The 21,337-nt window shown below is 37.7% G+C and overlaps 1 long non-coding RNA gene across 3 annotated transcripts in view; it reads right to left on the bottom strand.

Moving 5' to 3' along the window:
- Nucleotides 1-3,537: 3,537 nt before the first annotated feature.
- The window catches only part of LOC131677540 (uncharacterized), a 39,834-nt gene continuing 22,034 nt past the window's right edge, over nt 3,538-21,337 (bottom strand). The window contains exon 4 of one of the 3 annotated variants that reach the window (XR_009303381.1): nt 3,538-3,611. This is a non-coding gene — a long non-coding RNA (uncharacterized LOC131677540). Of the gene's footprint in view, nt 3,612-19,429; nt 19,774-21,337 lie in introns of those variants that run through there. The other 2 variants (XR_009303382.1, XR_009303383.1) reach the window with 2 other exon arrangements.

Raw genomic sequence — 21,337 nt, forward strand, 5'->3', positions numbered from 1 at the left:
ATGCTCTGTACTAGATTTTCCCAGCTTTTCTGTTTAGCTTCCGAGATGATTTTGCGGCAGGCAGATCGACCTTCGTGGAAAGACTGGAGAGCTGCCACTTTACCGGGGTCACCGTCTGTAATGCGTCGAAGAGCACGTAGTTTCTTTCTTCGAATTTTGACTGCTTGTTCTACCTCTGCGTTCCAGCAGACCACTGCCTTGGGTCCTGGTTTACCCCTTAGTTCGAGGGATACTGGCTTCGGCGGCGGCAATCACTTTTCTAGTGAAGTCTTCGACTGTCATTATCTGACCGGGCCGAATGGAGCTGCTGGTTAGCTTTTCGTACAAATCCCAGTTTTTGCTCTTTCGTAGATCCATCTTCGTCGTCGCCTTGGTTCATCGGATTGGGTGTATCAATTTTGATGGAGAAGTGGTCACTGTTTGCGTAATCTGGAAGTGTTCTCCAGATAAAATTACCTGATTAAGAGGGTCGAACAGATTGATACATCCACCGGCAGATCCGTCGTTTAATACTACCATGCTTTTGTTAACTACTGTTTCCAGAAACGAATTGCCTCTTTTCTGTGCATCAGTTTTTGTCTTTGTCAACCGACTACCCCAAGCGGAGTGGTGGGCGTCCAGATCACCCAAGAGGATAAGTGGTTTCGGGAGTTCTTCCAATAGGTGTTTCAAGTTATCAGCAGCATTTTTGTCTCTTGGTGGCAGATATACTGAGGCTACAGTCAGTTTCGACGGCGTGTGAAGCTGTATTGCAACTGCCTGTATGTTGGTGTTTAGTTGTATTCGTTCGAACGCAGTGCCATCCTTAACCGCTAATCCTACCCCTTGTCTACCGTGGGAGAAGATGATAGGATCTTCCGATGTAATTGGCTGTGGTGTTGTGTTCTTCCACGTTAGTTTCTTGTAGGCAGACTACTGATACTTGGTAAGCAGGATTTGCAGTTCGTTTCGATGGGTACGTAGGCTGATGTTCCATTGGATGGCAAATCGTCGCTGTTGTGCTATCTTATGACAAGCGCCATTTTGCACATTTCGAGAAAAACGATTTTTAAAGTTCGAGATTGAATATCTTGAAACATATAAATGGTACAAACAATTCAAAGAAGACAATTAATGCTTCTATCTATTCTGTATTAATCTCTCAAATATTACGAAGATCGGTTGACTATGTTGTGAGTTTTTACTATAAGTGTAAACAAAAGTCGCATTTATCATAAGCGTGTATTGATGACAAAATTTGTATGGCGTGTCATAATCGTGTATGAAAGGTTTCCATAGACAAAATCATCAATTATTAACTTTTATTCATATCCTTGACTTCATTTGGTCTATAAACAACCGGTGAGATGCATTTTGAAGGAAATAAGTCAATCTAAAAAAAAATAATTATTTTTGGTTACAGTGTTGCCAAATATACTATATTTCGAGTTGAAAACTTAAAATGTATTTTTCTCACAATTTGCGTATTTTTCTTTTGAAAATGATTATGCCATTGTGTTTTACAGATAGTTTTACACATAAAAATAACTTATACATCAAGATAACTTGAGCCAATTCCCAGACACAGTCATTTGAAGCAAAAAATTAAAAATTGCTCAACACGTTTCTCGCTATATCTCAGTAACCAAGCAGAATGTCAAAATTCTGAAAACGCCACTTTGTAGAGATTGTTTTGACAAGTAATGTGGCATATCTAACTCAGTTTACCCCAAAATGGCGTTTGTCATAAGATAGCACAACAGCGACGAAATGTGTTCGATGGTGTTGTAACACTAGATTCTTAGTCGGATCTATTTTCTTTTGGAATGTATTGTGCTTCTGGTTCGTGGCGCGGTTCATTGTGTCTGTGTTGTTCTACGATTAGTTGTCCAACCATTTGTGCTTTTGATGAGAGGTCTCCAAAATTTCAGGTTGTTGTATGGAGTTGTGCCCCCAGTGTCAATTTTAAATTTGTCGGTGGCGATCAGATGGAGTGTGCAGATTAAAGGTATTAGTGGAGGATACTCCCGATGAGCCCATTTGCAGATTACTGCATTACTGTAACTGTCAAGAGTTTTCTAAATTTCTGTGAAATCTGTAGAACGTCGTACAATTTATGTTAAACTCAGGTCAGTTCTACATTCAGGGAAGATCAACATTTTCAACAGTCAACAGTCAGAACTGATTTCAGAATTAAAAAAAAAAGTCCTACAACACTAAGGTAAACCTTAAGAATCTCTGAGAAGTCCTGGAATCCCCAAGAATATCGTATGGAATGCTGAATAGCCCATCTAACTTCTGAGAGTGGCAACAGTTTTTTACAAAATTTTTTTGAACTTCAAAGAATTTACTACGAACTTGAAGGAAACTTTATGAAACTCATAGGGAAGGTTTTTTGTGAAGTGCTTCCGCGAAGAATTAAATTAAAGAAACCCAACGGATATTATCAATAAATAAATGCTCTGATTAAGAACGACATTTACCTCAAGACCCAGAAATGTTTCAAATTTCGGCTTTGTACATGTTGAAATGGATGAAATTCATGAAATCCAAAATTCAAGTTGCAGGGAATTTTTACGGACTTAAATTTCCATGCATTATTAAAATCCAGAAGTTTTTTGATTATAGAGGTTTTAAAACCTAAGGGTCATTCGCCTCTTTTCGAGTTAGAGAAATTTCTTTTTGGAAAAATCTCTAACCCTAAAGTACGGGGGTTGGGAATCGAACCCAGGTGAGCTGCGTACACGGCAATCGATTTACCAACTACGCTATGCCCGTCACTATCCAGAAAAGTGCTAGAGCGTCAATGAGTAAAGTGCTACAAGAGTCCAAATGATTTTAGGAAATGCTTCTAAATTCAGATAATTTTATGCGGCACATACGGACCTCCTCCAATATTCAGAGAAGGCTTACTGTTCTTAAAAATTTTTTATGAATGTAAGATAAATCCGAACTTTAAAAAAATCTTACAAACGTAAAAAAAATGCACGAAATTAAGGAAATGATTTTTACTATTATTTAATTTTGCAATACTGGTATACCAAAAACGCGTATCTATAAGAAAAAAAAGACCCACAACTTTAAAACGAGAATATCTAAATATTTGGCGAAGATAAAAAATGAGCACTAATAATCTCAAAGTTTTCTAAAGATTACTTCAGTGTAGAATAAAAATTGCAAAAGTTATATGAATAAAACCCCTTCTATGAAATGCCCTATTCAAAATATCGGTAAAGAAGAGCACGCTTTTAATTTTTTTGTGTAGTTTTGTTCTCAACTATTAATCTGAAATAAATCACTGAAAAGGGATATCCAAGTAAGTTTACATAAAGCGAAAACTAAAACTAGGGTTAGGTCGAGTAAAAAGATTATAAGTTCTAAATACTATCGATTTATAAGAAATTCAAATTATAGGTTATAGAAAACCAAATTACATACATGCAATAAAAGTTCAGTAGTTTAGTTTGTCATCCAATGATTGTTAGTACTTCCACAACTCCTGGGAATATTGATTTTCCGGGGTACACTGAAACAAAAAAAAACTACCCTACCTTAAGCTGGCCATCGGCAGTGAGGTTGTCATCCTTCAGCTTTGCCACGGTGGCGACTCGGTACGAGTCTGTCCTACCGGTCTGCGCGGTTGCGGCGGCAAATTGGCGTCACACACGATGAAGGCAATGATGACGGATAATTGGTGATATGGTGGTGGTGTAGCAAAATATATGGAAATGATGCACAGGCATGGAGAATGCAAATTTTTATGCAAGCAAATCAAATCAACAGGAACGATGGTTGGTAGCACACGTACATAACACACAAAAAACGGGAAACAAATGCATGAAAATAAATAAAAAATTTAAAAAATCATTGTGATTAGCATATTTTCTATTCGTTCTAAACATGATACAGTTGGCTTAACAATAGTGGAATGGTTTTTGGATAGGGAGAGTGGGAACAGTTTCCGAGATTCGATCGGTTTTCTTGTCTGTGAAGAAGTTGTGAATCAGATGACTTTTCTGAATTGCACTAGCAGGTCATAGCTGGAAATCGATTTATCTTGGATCAAAATGTGCGGAGAAGAAAAAGGATCGTAGCAGCTGCTATACATTTTTCCGTGGGAGCGGTTGAACTCACACTCAACCTCTCAAACGAAATGGAACTCAGAGCAGATGCGTGCATCCACTCAGCTCACAACCCGCCTTCAGTTAGAACACAAAACCCATGGAGAGAGAGAGACACATGCGCAGTCCAGATTTTCACGTTACATAATAGAGCGATTGCGGCTCTGCTGTCGAATCGAAGTGAGAGAGATGAATTCTACCTTAATTAATGACCCCCTCGTAGGTTGCAATCCCAAAGGAATTATTTTCCATCAGAACCAGCTGGTCGGAATGGCCTGCAGACATTATTAGCTACCCAAGGTGCGCTCGATTACGTAACGTGTGTTCTCATGGCTGTCCTTCACAGTCTATGGCAGTCCCGCATTCATTAGAATATTTTGACGTAAATGAATGATTGGGATGACATTTCCTTCTAGTCTCACCTAACACAGAGAGTTGGTGCCCTCATTTTCCGAATCAATATCTGCACTTGTTGAAAAGTTAGAAGAAAAAATAGACAGCATCTGAATATTTAAGGCCAACGAAGGTAAACATGATAAATGGGCGTTTTCGGTTGGTCGGTGGCCAGAAAAATATTTTCAGACAGCTGTGTCTTGTTGTCGTTCCATCTCGCTCTAACGCAGATCAAATTGCCCAGTAGATGCTTCAAGGTGAAAGTCCTCAGACTACCCCAACTTCCGCAGTGCCTTGATGATATAGATTAGATTTTCATTGCTCGATGAAGTCGCTTGATCGTTTCCCGAGCAATTACGACATCAAATTGAAAATTTATTTTGATCGTAGCTTACGTTTTATTAAATATGACATGAAATTGTGATCTCATTTTACTATGCTTACATAATCCGCGTCTCTAAAAAATCTCGATGAGTTTTCAATTTGCTCTCAGCGATAGAAGGAATAGAATTGCTTTTGATGTCATAGGACAATTTTCCTGCGTTCGATTTTGATCTTTTAACTGTTAAAACGATCAAAACGGTAACAACCATAGCAATCATTACTTGCAACATCACAACATTAAGTTTAGTTTTCAATTTGAAATCAGACTTCTCTCGGGCAGTGTGTAATCAGAACATTTTTGATCTTGATTGGGCATAAATATTTCCTAAATATTATGACGAAGCATCCAGTGGTGGAACGTGACATGTAAAGGTATGATGATAAAGTGTTTCTACGACACTCACTCAAGTTGGGTGAGACTGTGTTAAGGTGTTACTTTTCGTTTGCTCGTCCCAGCGAAAACACGACGGAGAACACGTTTCGAAGTCTGTCATTAGCAGCTGTGTGTGACCTTCAGGGAGGTTTTCGTGTACCAATCAACAACCGACCGTGGAATGGCAGGTCTGCAGGCGGGTCTCGTTCGGCCTAGGCGCCCTGGCCCGCGTTACTAGAATAACATTTCGATTTTTGTTGTCCACACGTTAACACACGATCACTGATCATCATCCAGAATGGAGAGGACGTGAGATTTGTTTGTTTTAAAATGTAAATACCAAAGCGATGACTGTGATTGGCGAACGTGTTATTAACCGAGTTGACAATATAGTAAAACGGTAATACAGCACTACACGTCTAAAAATTTTTACAGCATTTTGTTCACCAACAGTGACAGCTGGTAAAATTTGTTCGTGGTTTCTATGGAAGAAATGGGAGGGCTTTCACATTTCCGATTGGGATAAGAAACCACAAATTTCTACTTTCATTTGTAAGGAAATCAAAACCGGTTTGGCAAGGAATCTGCAGCAAAGGAATCGCAGTGAACGTCAATTCAAAACAGAAAATTTTCAATACTTGAGGGATTCCATGAGAAACCGGCCGACCGCAAAATATGACCATCGTCGATTCGAACGAAACTTTGCAGGTGTGTTCGCTGTATGAATCTCCATGATATTCTCTGGCAATTGGAATATTTTGATACAAGACTAATGTTTCAAAAGGGCATAAACGTTTCTACGTGTATAAATTTCAAATTTTTTTTGTTCGATTACTGTATTTTATACAGCAAAACTATCTGAGAACAAGTTACAGGGAATGAATACTTCTATCCGAAAAAAATATACACTGAAAAAAATGTTGCGTCATTTTTCAAAAAAACAAAAATTTAAGTTAAAAATTCAAATTGCGAAAAAACCCATTTTTTAAAATATTTTATACTTTGGAAACAAAAACCTAAAGAGAAAAGAAACATTTTGAATGTGATTGCATGATGGAGAAAAAATCGGTAAAAAAGTTTTTCTAACAATAACTTCGTACATGTTTTTAAATTTCATACTAATTGACATACAAAATTGTAATTTTATTACAGAATATAATTCTAAGCACCATTTAAAATCAAAATGCATTTAACAAAAATCTTCCAAAATGCGATAGTTTTCGAGATATTTGGAATTTTGCTCCATCAAAAACAATTAATTCGTGTAATTATGCTCTTTTTAAAAGTTATTCGCCTTACCCTATCATAAAATGACAATAAATTAATGTTTATCGTTTTAAAGACGTAAAAGCAACTTTTTTAGTGTATTTGGATCATTGAGAAGTTTTCAATAAAAAAGTTTTCCTAACAACTTTTGACATATTTTTATAAACGCCAAGTTTCATCGGGATCTAAGATGGTCGGTCACGATTTATTAATTCTGAGGTTTAGTTTCCAATATTAATTAAAGGATCAAAATCCCCTTTCTTGTAGTATTTATTAGGGGGACCCGGGACTATTAAGACAGTGGGGTTGATCCGGACCCCCTAGATTACTCAGAAAATCGCAAAACGTTCTGACTATAGTACATATTTATGGAACCACTATTTTAAAACATTAATTTTGAGAGCTGAATTTAACTGTTTTTTGTAGAAAGGAGATATAACGTGTTTCATTTTTTGCCATCCTCAAGACAAAAATCATTGTAATGGTAAAACCGTGAATAAAGCAACAAAAAAAAGTGAAAAAAATAAAAGGTGAGTGTTTTGGAAAGCTTGAGGCTTCTATTTAATGCAATGATTTTTGAACACTTTTTTAATGGAATGAGTTTTGAAAACACAGATATTTTCAAGACGCTACCCACTTTTGTGCGAAATGAGCGGGTGGGGCTATTCGGACCCCCTATTCCATCAATCACCGTTCAGCGGCTTGCGGCTGCGCACACCATTGCACACACCACAGTAAAGAAAATACATGACAGCTGTGACTAACCAGATTGTTTTAGAAAGCAATTTTTTTGCTTCTGATGAATATTTCATAGGTAAACATAATTCCGTTGGAAAAAATTAAAGAAAAATTGCGGTCTGAATTGTCCCGCAGGGAGGTCCGAATTACCCCCACATTGTAAAAGGATGGAAAACGCAGAGTTTTGCAAATCGTCGCCTATTGCTGCCATGGAGTGGTGCAAATGAACCTTTTATGGTACCAATATGTAGCTTGTGGTTTCAAACTAACAATTAGGACCTTTGACCGGTAAATTTTTTCTCATCTATCCATCTTGGTGGGTCCGAATAGCCCCGGATTCCCCTACAAATTGTTTAACTTGAGGATTAATTATTAACACCAAAACGTTTTCATTTTTTTTCAATGGCATTTTCGGAGAATTTATAGAAGCAAAGAATCCCTTCTTTATACACTATGTTTTCATTAATTTATCCCCTTAAACGTGAGACATTGTCTAAGTCGAATTTATAATTTATCTCGCTGATAACTGCCTTTCGCGTTTTCTTAAGGTTCCGCTTGGCGATTGTGCAATATTTTTCTATGCCCTTGGGAAGGTTCATACTCTTGGGAACCACCTAAACGTTGTTCGCGGCATACCACATCATGGCATTTTTCCTTAAGATGCCAAATTCGGCCAAAAAAAACGGAACAATTGTGTTGCTTGAATTTTTCTGCACATAAATTCCCTGGTTGACGGTTTCGGTTGCGATGTAAATGTCGCTCTTCAAGTCACAGGTACAGATGGCTAGCCACACGAGATATTTCTTTGTGAACTCGACAACTTACTGTGCTCGAAAATCTCTGCCACCTTTCCTCTTCCAGTCGAATATTACTGTCCTGGAAGCTGTCAAGATCGGTTTCAACTTCGATACCCAAACTTTCGATCAGCTCGGTGTCAAGAGACGATATAATGGAATGTTTGATCCTGCGATTAACCGCTTTTGCAATTCCTCCTCCGAATCCAAAAATTCGATCAAATCGATGAATAACAAAATTAGAGTTACTATTCTATTTAATATCCCTGAAGAAGCTGAAAAAAATCGTTTTCGCACGTTTTTAATGAACATTCCAATTTGATAAATTTAAATGATAATTTAAAGTCATTATTAAATTTTAATTTCATTACAATTTTGTTAGTAAATTCCCACTCAGTTTGAAAAGTTTCAAACATGGAGGTAAAATTGAACATAGCAATCATCTGCTGCAGCATAGATTCTTGCATGAAATAAAATGTGTCGTCCGTTACGCCATCTAAATCCATTGGACTAAAGGAATTGTTGGGTGTAAACGGACTATAGGCCGGGTAGTCGTTATTTTGGCCGTGTTATCTGCTACAAAGTATAAGATGACACTCCATTGTAGGATGGTGTGACGTAGATAGAAGATCCTTGTATAGGTAGAGAAGTTATTCTATTTTGAAGCGGTTTAGCACGTTTAAGCTTGTTTTCCGGGAGTGTGCCTGAAGAAGTAGGTAATTTTTATTTGTTGTTTTGTTGAATTTATAATTTTTACTCGAATAGGACAAGCCCAAAAATACGATTTATGATTTTCGCTATAATTAGCGATTTTGAAGCTTTTCGTGTTGTTTTCACCGAACAAGTGTTCGTTGTGTGCGATTAATTACTACAGATCATACATTTGGAATCCAAATGACAATTTGTTGTGCGGTGCCCAAAGCATCTATGACACTGGATCAAATTTTGAATTATGCCCCCATGTCGTCTATAATGCTCCCACTTCACTCGTGCGTTGAACATGAAACGTGCGTTTTCTAATACTTTCAAATTATTAACCTGATTACGGTTAAAATTAATTAAATAAAGCTCCTGGATAATTCCAGAGCGCGCTGGCGTGATAGTGCCGCTAGTCTTTCTCTTCATAAGAATAACTGAAACTTTCAAGACAGCCTTGATGGTCTATGTCTTGAAATCATGTGAATAAAATATATATATAACTTCTCCATACTGGAGTAATCGTTAGTGGCCAATCAAGTCCTTCGCTGTAACTCGACGTTTTCCTCTTCAGCCAATCTGAAAAGAGGATTTTACGTCCGGAAGGAACGTCGAAAGCTCAGTTCGAAAAGCTTTTAAATCGGAGATTGTCGCCGTTATCGGCGGAGGAGATTTCTGTTTCTTCTCATTGGTATTACGAACAAAGCGAGGAATATTTACAAATTTCTTCAGCTTCACATTCAGATAAAACATCGAATGAGTTGCTGCAATCGATAGAATTTTCGGGCGGAGAAGTTACCGTTTTTCGTTTATTTTTAATATTTGGCGCACGGCCTTTCTGGGAGAATTCAGACATGATGGAAGAATTAAATATTTCGTTGGGCTGAATTATTCTTGGAAAATGTCTAGAAAAAATGTCTAGAAATAGACTGATTGAGTAAAAAATAGGTAGACTTGAGAAAGACATATTGTCGAAAAAATATAGACAGTCTTGAGAAAGACTGTTGCTGTTGAAAAACTATAGGTACACCAGTAACTGTCAAGATTTGTGACCGGATCAATCCGGACTGGAGACAAAACATGATGAAGTGTTCATTTACTAACTATTCTGTTAGACTCGGGCGGAACACCCGACTCCTAGCAAGCAGCAGGCAAAAGATTCTCCAGAATTTCCTTTCGATTGTGCTTATATGGCTGCCTAGTTCCAAATTTTCGTTTCATGTTTATAACTTCTTTCAGCTTTCCTATCTTTCATCTCTTTTTCTTATTCAATCGCTGAAGTAAAACGTACATATATGAATAACTTTGGTGAAGGCACAAAGCCTGTATCAAATTAATCCTAACTACCCAATCCGTGGTACTTATGGGAGTATCGCTGAGACGGGGCTTTCCGTTAAGTAAGCATCACATCAACATTTCCTTTCTAATATTTTAAGTTATGGTAAAGATGGTCGTGGTCCGCTATGGTGGCTCTCAAGCCGAGTTCTTGCTTGAACTGGAATATTTGATATTCCCAAACATTGTTTCTCAAGTGAGCTGCAATCTACGAAGTATACCGTGCTTATGCAACGCAACGCAATTCAACTCAGTCTATCTTTTTTAAGTTTTAAACTAACGAGGTTCCGAGACATTCGTCATGCAGGAGGTAAAAAAACAAATAATAGTGAAGATCAATCAGCGTCAATTCGGGAGCTGCCAAAACTGCTGGATTATCCTTAAAGTATTATGGATTGAGTTATTAAAACAGTACTAGGAAACTCTTACAATCACCCGCAAAGTGCATACCAAACGACGGAGTACAACAAATGAGACCTATTCTAAGACAGATTTCAAACAAATCTCCGAGCTCAAATTCTACGAAGCTCCCGTTCATGGCAAGGTTCCTAGTGAATCCAAGTGTGTTTCCGCGGATAATTTCACGTAAAAATTTATGTTTCGGCAAGTGATCTGCTTCTGTGGATGAGACTATGAATTCTGAAGTGTATACAGTAGCGAGTGTTTCAACAAACGGGTTTTATCCTTTATTAAATCTCATGATAAACCAGTTACGTTTTGGCCAGATTTTACCAGCCGCCATTACAGCAAGGACAAGTCAATGGTACAATGACAATGAAGTTCAAGTTAGTACACAAGAGCTGAATCTATCATATTGTTCCCTGTATCGTCCAATAGAGGGTATTGGGCAATGGAGCAGGTACAGCGCAGTTGGTAAATTGAATGGTTTGTACACAGCTCACCTGGGCTCGATTCCTCGCATAGGGTTGACTAGTGGTTTTCAATCGGGAGTGAATTTACTCCCAGGGGTAAATTAGACTTATTAGGAGGTAAGTTTTACCTTGTTATTCTAACATTCCCGTAGGATATTTGTCTTTATTTATTGTTTCAGTGTGTCAACTGTTGACTGAGAGTGCTCGGGAACAGGATTCTAATTGAAAAAGTATGGTATTCATGGAGACTCGCTCATACGAAATAACTTAACGTCAAATGCACCCAGGGGAAACTGTTGCTTCAAATATGTGAGACAGAATGAGAGGCGAGGCCCAAATGGTGGAAGGCCATTTTTAGAAAGGGTACCCTCCCCTATGATAGAGATTAACAATCGGAAAAGGGTACATGAAACGAAAAATGTTGAAAAGCACTGGATTAGACAGTTTTAAGTTATTGACATAAATTTTAGATCAACCGACAAATAAGGGTAGAAAACAGGTTTTACAATAGAGTTACTGAATGGAAAATAACATTTTCTTTTTATTACATATCAATAAATAATCTAAATACAAAATAGCTCTGGTCAACCGATTCAAAGGATTAGACGGTAGTCTCACAAGACACTCGTATGTTGTTTATTGAGATAAGTGAGGCTTTGCAGCAAAGTAGGAAAACACACTTCGGTTCAACACAGTAGCTGTTGATTTTAAATATTGTCGTACCTGTCCTTCTGTTCACTGAGGGCGAAAATTAAACTTAAGCTTAGAAAACCAGTTCCATTGAATACAAAATCCTTAACTGATAACGTCGAACAGTTAGTTACCTGTGAACCTCTCCATATTACAAGTAAAGAAATTCTGATGTGTTTTTCCAAAATTGAAACTTGGTGACATCTTTGAACATCCCGACACATAAGTGTTAAAATGTTCTCCATGACGTAACGGACACCAATGTCCATAAAAAATCAAGAAGGAAAGCGAAACAATCACGATCACAGTCGTGTTCCGAAAATGCTTTTCTCCACACTGCATTTTTGTTTAAGCTTCGAAGAAAGTATACATCGCACACGCTCCCACAAGTAATTACAATCAAACGGTTGACGTACGCTAAAAGTGGTCGTCGCGTTCAAAAAAATACATACATGGAATCAAAGTTTAGAGTAACTTTCCCGAAACAAGTCGTCTTAAACGTACAAAAACATCGATTCGAACTCTTTCTTACATGTTCAGAATAAAAACACACGGTAACCTTAAGCACTATCCGTTTCTGGGTCAACCGGAACTCAAAACTGACAGCCATCGCATCCTTCTCAGAGCAAAGATAAGCCTAATCGTTTTGCCGAATATAACGATGCTATTCGCCGAGCTCAGGCAACACATTTTGTCAACAATTACTACGTTGTTTACTATCAGCATTCGAGTTCAGGTTCAAGGAATCATCTCGACAGCTCGCACGTACGCACACACTGACGATTTTAGCACTTGTATTGCCAAACCTATTCAAACACTCGAAAGTTTACACAGTCGGAGAGCAGAGTGGCTACCGAATTGTTTGTTTGTTGTTAACCCCCAACAGCACAATTTAATCAAAAAAGTGCAAAGAAAGTGGTATGTGACTAGCAAAAAAATGTAGCGACAGCTAAATTTACGCCTTTATTATCTATCAAGAGTCGGGACGGGGAATCATAATCCGCGCTAGGTAACAGTCTCGCAGAATAGTAGGTACTCTTTGTTTGTTTTCAGATCCAGTTGTGATCTTTCATCTCAAGTGAGTAGAAGGAAGGGTGACATTTCGAGGTTCTGCCCGTGAGATTGTAACGAAAATACCAGCAGACAAAAGGAGCGCTGTGAGATTAGCACGTTGACAGATGATTTGTAGTACTATTAGAATCACGTAAGTCATACATTCGCAGAGAACATTATCTCCACTTGGAAAATGTGCAACTTTTCTCCTCAAATATTTATTCATGAAATTAGAAACAGCTAGTTTATAATCTTAGTCTGTTTCGTTGATTAGATAAAATTTTGCGTGCACAGCGAAGAGCTGGAGGGAGACGTCATAACGGTAAACTGTTTGCAGTCAAACAGAATGATCCGTCACTGACGTAGCGTCAGGCTCAATTTGAAAAGTTTCAAAGTTCTTGGAATAACACCGCCTCGCTCGTTATATTGGTTAGATAAATTTTCAACAATTTATTGATGCACTCGCTGATTCAGTTTGTAATTTTCGGACTGAAGCCATGCTCTGTATTGGGGGGAATTTAATCTAAACTTTGACTAAAATAAACTAGTTATTTGTTGTTCGTACACACCCCTTCCTAATCCCACTAGTTGTGTTTGGTATTGTCTAGTCATCCTCTTGAGATAAGAGAATTGCTAAAACACCACTTCTAACGTATTGGGAGCTCGCAAAAGTTTATCCATTTTTCAGGCATCGCGGCGTGTTCCGACCGTTCCATAAACTGCAGCGTCATAACCAGCTTGTTTTAGCAATTTAGTGCCCTACCCAACTGGTGAAGCTGTGTTATCACGTTAAATGCGGCTCCTATGTGGTTATTCACCAGTAATAGAGAACTTCTATCTCTTACCACCCTGCGGTACCAGCTGGACTACGAGTAACCTTAGTGAATCGGGTAACTAATCCTGGTGGAAACTTTGGACGTAGACTGACAGGAGGCCGAAAGAGAAATTGCTGTATCGATTTTGTTGGCTATTTCGGCAAATTTGAGACTAAGAGAAACGAAAGCAATGAAATTGAAAGACGGATAGGTATTCTAGAGCGAATCAGTTATAAACTTAGAACGGAAAAGTAGAACTAAACAGGCTCATATGGGCATGATCGAAAGGAAATGTGAGAATTCTTTGCCTTCTGCAGAGTAGGAGTTGGGCGTTGCACCCAAGTCTACCGCATGGTCTATGGTAGAACATAACTCATCATCATGTTTTACCGCCGACGCCGGCACAAAACACGAAAGAGAAATTCGGTGCTGTACCTGGCAGTCTCAGCATGAGGCTAGTTACGGCAGCTCTTGTAAGGAGGAATGCCGAATTTACATGACTCGTATTATTTACTCTAATTCTTCTAAACGTACTATTTGGTTAAACCTAACCATTATTTTAAAAAAATGTATAGTTCGTGGGAATAGAGTACTTATACATAACCGTGCACTTCTAGGCCCCATGCCAAACCATAACATCGTTAAAAGTTTAATAAATTCTAACAATGCCAGATTGACTCACAGCCTTCCACAAAGTTGTAGACCATTAAACTATCTTTCTTAATTTCACTTGCTGTAAAAATCTGATTCATACAGTGCCACCCGACGGTGAAAATGCGAATTGGTGGGTTTTCTGCTTGTAAATTGTCGAGAAATCCTATACAAACTTCACCCAAGTTAGTCCGATAACTAGACTTGTCAGATTTGCTTCAAATTTGTGGTGGGTCGATTGAGTGCTCAAAAATTCATTATTTTTCTGGACAGTCTACTGCCCATACCAATACCTTTGGCTCGAATACAGATATGCCGGCATATTGGACATCCTCTGATGTTGCTTCAACGTTGTCAGTATAATATCCAACGCTTCCACTCAATTTACGGTGCGAAAATGTAAAGTAAGACTCATCATCCAAAATAGTGAATTTTCCATTCGCAAAGTGTTTACGGTGAAGTGTACGGTAGCAAATTGGAATTTTTGAGGGGTATTTCGCTGTATATTTTGATGTTCGTTTACGTTTATGACAAATTACGTTGTTTTTCTTCAAATTACAGTGTACAGTTGAGCTTGAAATACCAATTTACCAATTGCGTGATTGGACAACCTAATTTTTGGCAGTTGGCAGCATATTTTGCTTTGTCATGTTACTTCGTTTTTGTGGGCGATCGCATTTCTTTTTATTGTTTAGCTTTTTGCCATCATGACAGTCCATCAAAACATTGATAATAGTTACACACGAGATTGACTTTTTTTGTACTGAGTCATCCAAACAGGTTGACGACAAAGTTACGTAAATCCAGCTTGTAGGACATTTCGTTTGAAAACAACTGTGCAATTTGAGGTTAGCAATGTAGTAGGAGCACAGTTAAATGTGACAAGCGCATTAGTTTATATTCTAATAACCAAATTTGAACAATCTTCGGTACAATACAAATACAGTCTGTTTTAAATACTGCTCAATTCACCCTAGTGTTTACAAAGTTGAACATTTATTAAAGGTTCAAATGCAACTTAGGCTTGCGGAAGTCGTCGTTATCCAATTCCACCACATTCGCAATGCTTCACCGATAACGTTTAAAACCTTGGCCATGGCTGAGTTTTTCTATGGAAAACAACATGTAATGCATCGTTAAGCGTGACAATGAAGTCTATATGGACGATGATAAGATTGATGTGCGTCTGCACAATTTTTCCTCGCGTACTAGTAATTAACGTTAACATTAACACGTTTATTGCTACAGAAACAATCATAATCTCATGGGGAGACTTGACTAGGTTTTCATTAAACTTACGTAAATCTCTAAAAATGTTTTCAATCCTTCAAAAGTCATAAAATGTACTGTGTAAAAATACATAAGTAAGTGCATATACATGATTTTTTGGCAGAATTTTTATTTAAATTTTTCAAAAGTTATGAAGTTTTTTCTGTAATCGTTTTTTGGGTCAAGTCTCCTCCTCCGGGAATTTCGAAAAATCATAATATAAAATCACTATATAAAACATGTTGGAATCATTTTTTTCCATATTACCGGGGTCCTTGTGTACCAGTAAAAAATACAAGAGTTGCATTTTAAAATTTTAGATTTTTTAATACATTTCCTTTTAGGGATTAAATGTACTGCTTACATTGCATGTTCGCACGTCACAAAATCACCCAAACTTTGTTTACTAGGATTTTTTGTGACGTGAATAACATTAACGTACCTGACAGAAATTGTAAATATTAGAAATATTGTACCTTTCTTCTGTTTCTTGTCACTTGGTCAAGTCTCCACATAAAATCTTGGCCAAATCTCCCCAACTTTAGTTCTTGCGTTCAATGTCGTGCAAATGGTAGTAATAACAATTCCAATATTTCGATTAATGTAAAATCATTTCACTACTTCATAGCAAACAACATGATACATGAGCACTTAAAAAAATAATTACTTAAGTAAATATGTCCATACAAAGTTTAATAAAAAAAAATACGTCATTGAACATTTTTAATCACGAAATATTTTCTATGAGGAAAGCAATTTTCGTTCCAAACTTTTAAAATTACCTTAATGGATCGAAACAAGTGTAAAAATATGTTTCAAAAAATTTTAAGAACCGAAAGAACACGTTATTCTCAATTGTAGTAACTCGTTCTTGGTCGCGTCACCCATGTTCCCCTACATAGTCATACATAATTGCTATCCACTTACTCTTCAGCTCACTCGTTTTGACAAATACAAATATTTCGATCATTATCACTATTCAGTCATTTTTGATGTAAAGAATATTGCGCCATATCATCACAGATATGTAAAAAAATATCCGGTTGATTCGCCCATTTTTGCCTTAAACTTTCAGTTTAAAAGTTACAATTCGACAATCGGTTGTGGCACAATAAGATAATATCCCTGAAAAAAGTCCTAAACAGACCGAACCGTCGCATGAAGTCAAAATAGTGCAATTCAAAAACAAACACATAACCTGACATCAAATGGGCTATAATATGAGAATCTGAAGACCCGGTCTGCTCTTCCTGCCGAAGTCTGCATGATACGATTACAAAACACGGAATGAATAATAATTTTCAAATAGGTATTTTAATGCCCAGCCACCGGTCATAGTCATCAAATGAAATAAAATACTCGCTCGTCGGTCGAACAGTATACAACCAATCAGCCCACAGATGGTGACTGTCTGTGCATTTTTTTGTTTTTATAGCAATACAGTGAAAATCCGTTTTGTCAGCCCCAATTTTGTTAGCTTTTCGACCCGCTTTCGTCAGCCAGCCAGGGTTATGAGGCTATGTCTACGGAATAATTTTGAGCATTTTAACAGCCTCGGTTTATTAAAGAAAATAAATAAATATGTGTTATCGTTGCCCCCATTTCGTCAATCAAAAATATACCAAAGAGGCTGATAAAAACGGGTCTTCGGTGTAGTAGATTCTACATCATAAGATACAAAAACATCGTGCATAGTTCCGATCAGATTGCTAAAAAATATAGTTATACCGTTTAGTACAACGGCCTTTTTCACGTTTGAAAATTCGAGTACTATTCCAGCTGAAGACTTTGGCGCTGTTAAATCGAACGTTCAAAATAGTTAGTTGTCGACTTACCGTAAGTGATTTCAATGCTGCAAGTCGATGTCTATGAAAAGAGTAGTCAATCACCTTAAGGGGATCCTCTTATATAATTGTGACAAAAACTACCTAATGTCTAATAATTTTTTTATCAGTAAAATGAGTAAGATGTCAAAAATGGAGTCCAAAATAGTGGCTTTCTCGGAACAAGATTTTTCGAATCTGCGGGCCATTTTTGAACCATTCAACCAATAAACTTCGGATTTTGCCCGCCTAAAAGAAGACAACATTTTTGGGAGCTGTAACCTACAAAATCGCAATATTTTGAATATTAATGATTTTTACAGGCCGCCATTTTGTTTCTATATCGATTTTTTTCATATTTTTTAGGTTGGGGTGCCTCTACGGAATGTAATCTTCAAGATAGTTTTGGTTTGCTGCTTGTAGATGACGAATTGCGACCTGTATCGTTCCCGCAGATGAAGTTGGTTTTCAATACACTTTTTTGCTGGAGCCGCCACTTTGGACGCCATTTTTGACACATTACACTCGAAAATTTTTATTTTATAGATGAAACCTTAATAAACATTTTGCAGAATAGCGCACATGTCTAAGTCATTTCATTTCTTCAAAAAAAAATTATCAAACATTAGGTACTTTTTGTACAATTATATAAGAGGACCCCCTTAACCTCGAATATTGAACCGATTCCAGATTGGTCGTTTTGATATTGGCTAGCATTCGATAAATTTACATCAGAAACACGAGCTGTCGGAATATCAGTGTTGTTGTACGCATTCAAAGCACCCCAACATTGAACACTATGGAAATTAATGTCTGTAGGGTCCCGCTTATAATATGAAAAGAAAGATTTCTGCATATGCTTTGATAAGCCAATGCAAACAACTGAATAACAAAACGGTGCTACAAAAAATGAATTGTAATCTTTTTCCATTAGGGATTATCTATTGAAATTTCAATGAGTTTAGTTCAACGTGTACTGTTTACATTGTGTAAGTTTCACTATCAATTGTGTATCCATAGGAAAATTGAATCAGAAGAACATCAGCGGCGTAAACCTTTTTTGCGCAAGGAACCAGCGATGCCAGGTACACAGATTAATATGTGTTTCACAAATTTGTGCTGCACACACATTTTTAAATGTTCTGGAAAGAATCGCATGTTGGAATTTTTTGTCTGTTATAAGTAATTTACTTAACAACTTTATAAAGGATTTGTTAATAAAAATTCAGAGAGAACATTTATTTCCGCATTTAACGACGTGTTAATCGTCTAAATAGGTTAAAGATGCCAATTTGGATATTTAATAATTGGTAATTTGGAACCGTATAATCGGGACGTAGTAGGTGTTAGCTCCACCGCATTTCCAATGACTCCTTTTCGAACGACAGAGACCTAGCTGTACTCAATTATAATACAAGTATCAATTTTATCCCAATGTTATAACCATATTTTGGATTTCTTGTCACGAATAAAAGTGCATGGGATCGACGAGTATTTAAAAAAAATCGTACAATTCTGTTTGACAATTAACAATAATATAGAAAGATCTCATCGATCTAAAATTGGGTGTGTATCGAATTGCTTCCCACAATAAACTTGAATTTGCAGTTCCGGCCACTTATAAATATTAGATGATCTGGTCCACTCTTCAAGCAATAATCTGCGAGACACATAAAAAAACTAAATACATCAGAACCATCTAAAGTCGCAGCATAGATCCAAGAGATGATTTTGAGTCAGGTTTTAGATGGAGCTGCTTTTGTGGCATGGCGAATAATGAAATGCCGAAAGAAACCAGAAAAACTCCCTATGCCTTGTCATTTTTCATTCAAGAAGAAAAATGCAAAAAAATCTTACAAAAAGAAATCTGAACTTTTTAATCATGATTGAGCTCTTTCCACTCGTATGGATGATAAGCTTGTTATTCCAAGGGAAACACAAAACAAACGTAAAACTTTTCGAATGTATGTCGATTAAGCATCAAGCACATGCTGTCATAAATATAACCAAACAAACTAAAGTTACAGCCACAAAAAAACTTATTCAACTGCTCATCCTCATCCAATCTTATACACCACAAAACACTTCCGCAAAAAGGCATTCGATGGTTCCAGAGATATTCCTCTCACACCCCGGTACACAGTTAGATCGAGCTTAGACACAGCGTGTAGATAATACCTACTCCTCTTGGTCAGTATCCGCTTCCGGTTGGAGATCCTACTCTTTCGACAGCTCGTTAGCGGTAAGTGAGGCACGATTGAGAACTAGAAACCGATATGCCGATTGACTATAGGATACAGTAAAAAAATGGCAGCGTAGTACTGGTAAGAGAATCACTTGTGGAGCCTAGTAGTGTTAAGGGCAATATCGACGGTTCTATCGCAATATGTGTATATGGGTTTCTTGAGATGGTTGTCTTGTTGGTGGGAAGGACACGCGGACGATGGGCGTGCCTGCACTGCCTCTTTCGGCGCTAGCTCTGTGTGTTGCCAGAGAGCTATCCTCAGACGAGCAGCAGGGACTGTTCGAAGCGATATCCCGGAAAAAGGTGGCAGCATTTTTTCGGAGAGAAGGGAAATAGATAGTAGATTAAGATTAATGTTAGTGCGGAGATTTATTGGTTTACGGAGGCTGTTAGATTTAATGAATACTGGTTTATTTCTTCCTGCAAACGGTGGGATTCAACGGTATCGATTGACCTAGATTGTCATTCTAGGTGGACGGCGATTAGATAATTTGCTAAAAATAAATGCATCGGGTGATATTCTCTACGATTATTGACAGTTCCGAACGACTCAGTGCATAGTAGCATTTTCTATCTCGTAATACGTCTAACTTATAATGCCCATCTTAATATTTTAATTTCGCTACCATTCCTGGTGGCCCCTGTAACCATACGACTGGTTAGCACTATTTTATAATTCTCGTCTAATGTGTTAAACCAACACCGTCAATGTTTATCGGACAACAGCACAATTAGCACCACAGTAGAACCAGCCGGAAAACGCAGGAAATCGATCCAGTTTCGATTAGTTGCAGACAGTTTCCGGCTGGCTGGGGCCCGCTTGTGCCGGTTCGCGAACGTGAAAAATATGTGCAAATTCATTCGCAGCTCGATTTGTTATTATGAATAGCCAAATCTCACCAGCCTGATTAGCGAGCGAGTTCGAATGACGTTTCTATTCAGCGGATTCCGCCGGGTAACTCACAGGCAAAGAGTAATCTAAATAAAAGTATGTACGACAGATACTGTCCATAATCCCGGCAACGGGTTACTGAAAAGTTCAACAGACGACTCCGATTTCTGCGCAGTTATCAACTTAGACGATTGCTGTTAATTACAGTATTAAACAGTGTCACCCGAGCGTAGTTGTTGTTTGGATTTCTCATAAATACCACGACTGGTGCGTCTCCGACGAAAGTCGGTGGTAAGGTGTTGGGCAAGCAACAAACATTGATTACGATGGTTGGTGATACACGAGGCAGGAAAAGAGGTGTTCACATTACTCTGATGTAGTGAGTGTACAATGTCCTATACTCACTACATTAGAGTGATGTTTATTCCCCGATAAAACATAAAGATGCAAAGAAGAAAAAAACACCTGTCGTATTGGATTCATTTGAATTGATTGCCATTTTTGTGACTTTTTGAATTTAGCGTCTAACTGGTGCCAACTACCGATCAGATTCGAAATGCATTATCCGCATTATTATTACAATAGTCCAATTGCGTGAAAAATCTAGTCGAAGACAGTCTAAATTATCATCTTTTTTGGATTTTGACGTAAGATACCTTATTTAAGACGTTTGTGGTAGTATCTAACGGGAAAAACCGATCGACATGGTAAGTTAAACGAAAGCAATTATGTGAAACCCCAGGGACAGGATTTGAACATGTAACCCTTGGGACTCCGGCCCAATGCACTAACCCTTATTCTATCCCAGGGCTATAATAACGTTCCAAGGGTTGCAAGTTCGAATCCTGCCTCTGGGGTGATTTTTTCACATAATTGCTTCCGTTTAGGAACCATTAGGATCGGGTTTCCCCGTTGGATACCACTAAAAGCATCTTAGACGGTATAAAT

Source organism: Topomyia yanbarensis, chromosome 1 (assembly GCF_030247195.1).
Source record: "Topomyia yanbarensis strain Yona2022 chromosome 1, ASM3024719v1, whole genome shotgun sequence".
NCBI classification, from domain to species: Eukaryota; Metazoa; Arthropoda; class Insecta; order Diptera; family Culicidae; genus Topomyia; species Topomyia yanbarensis.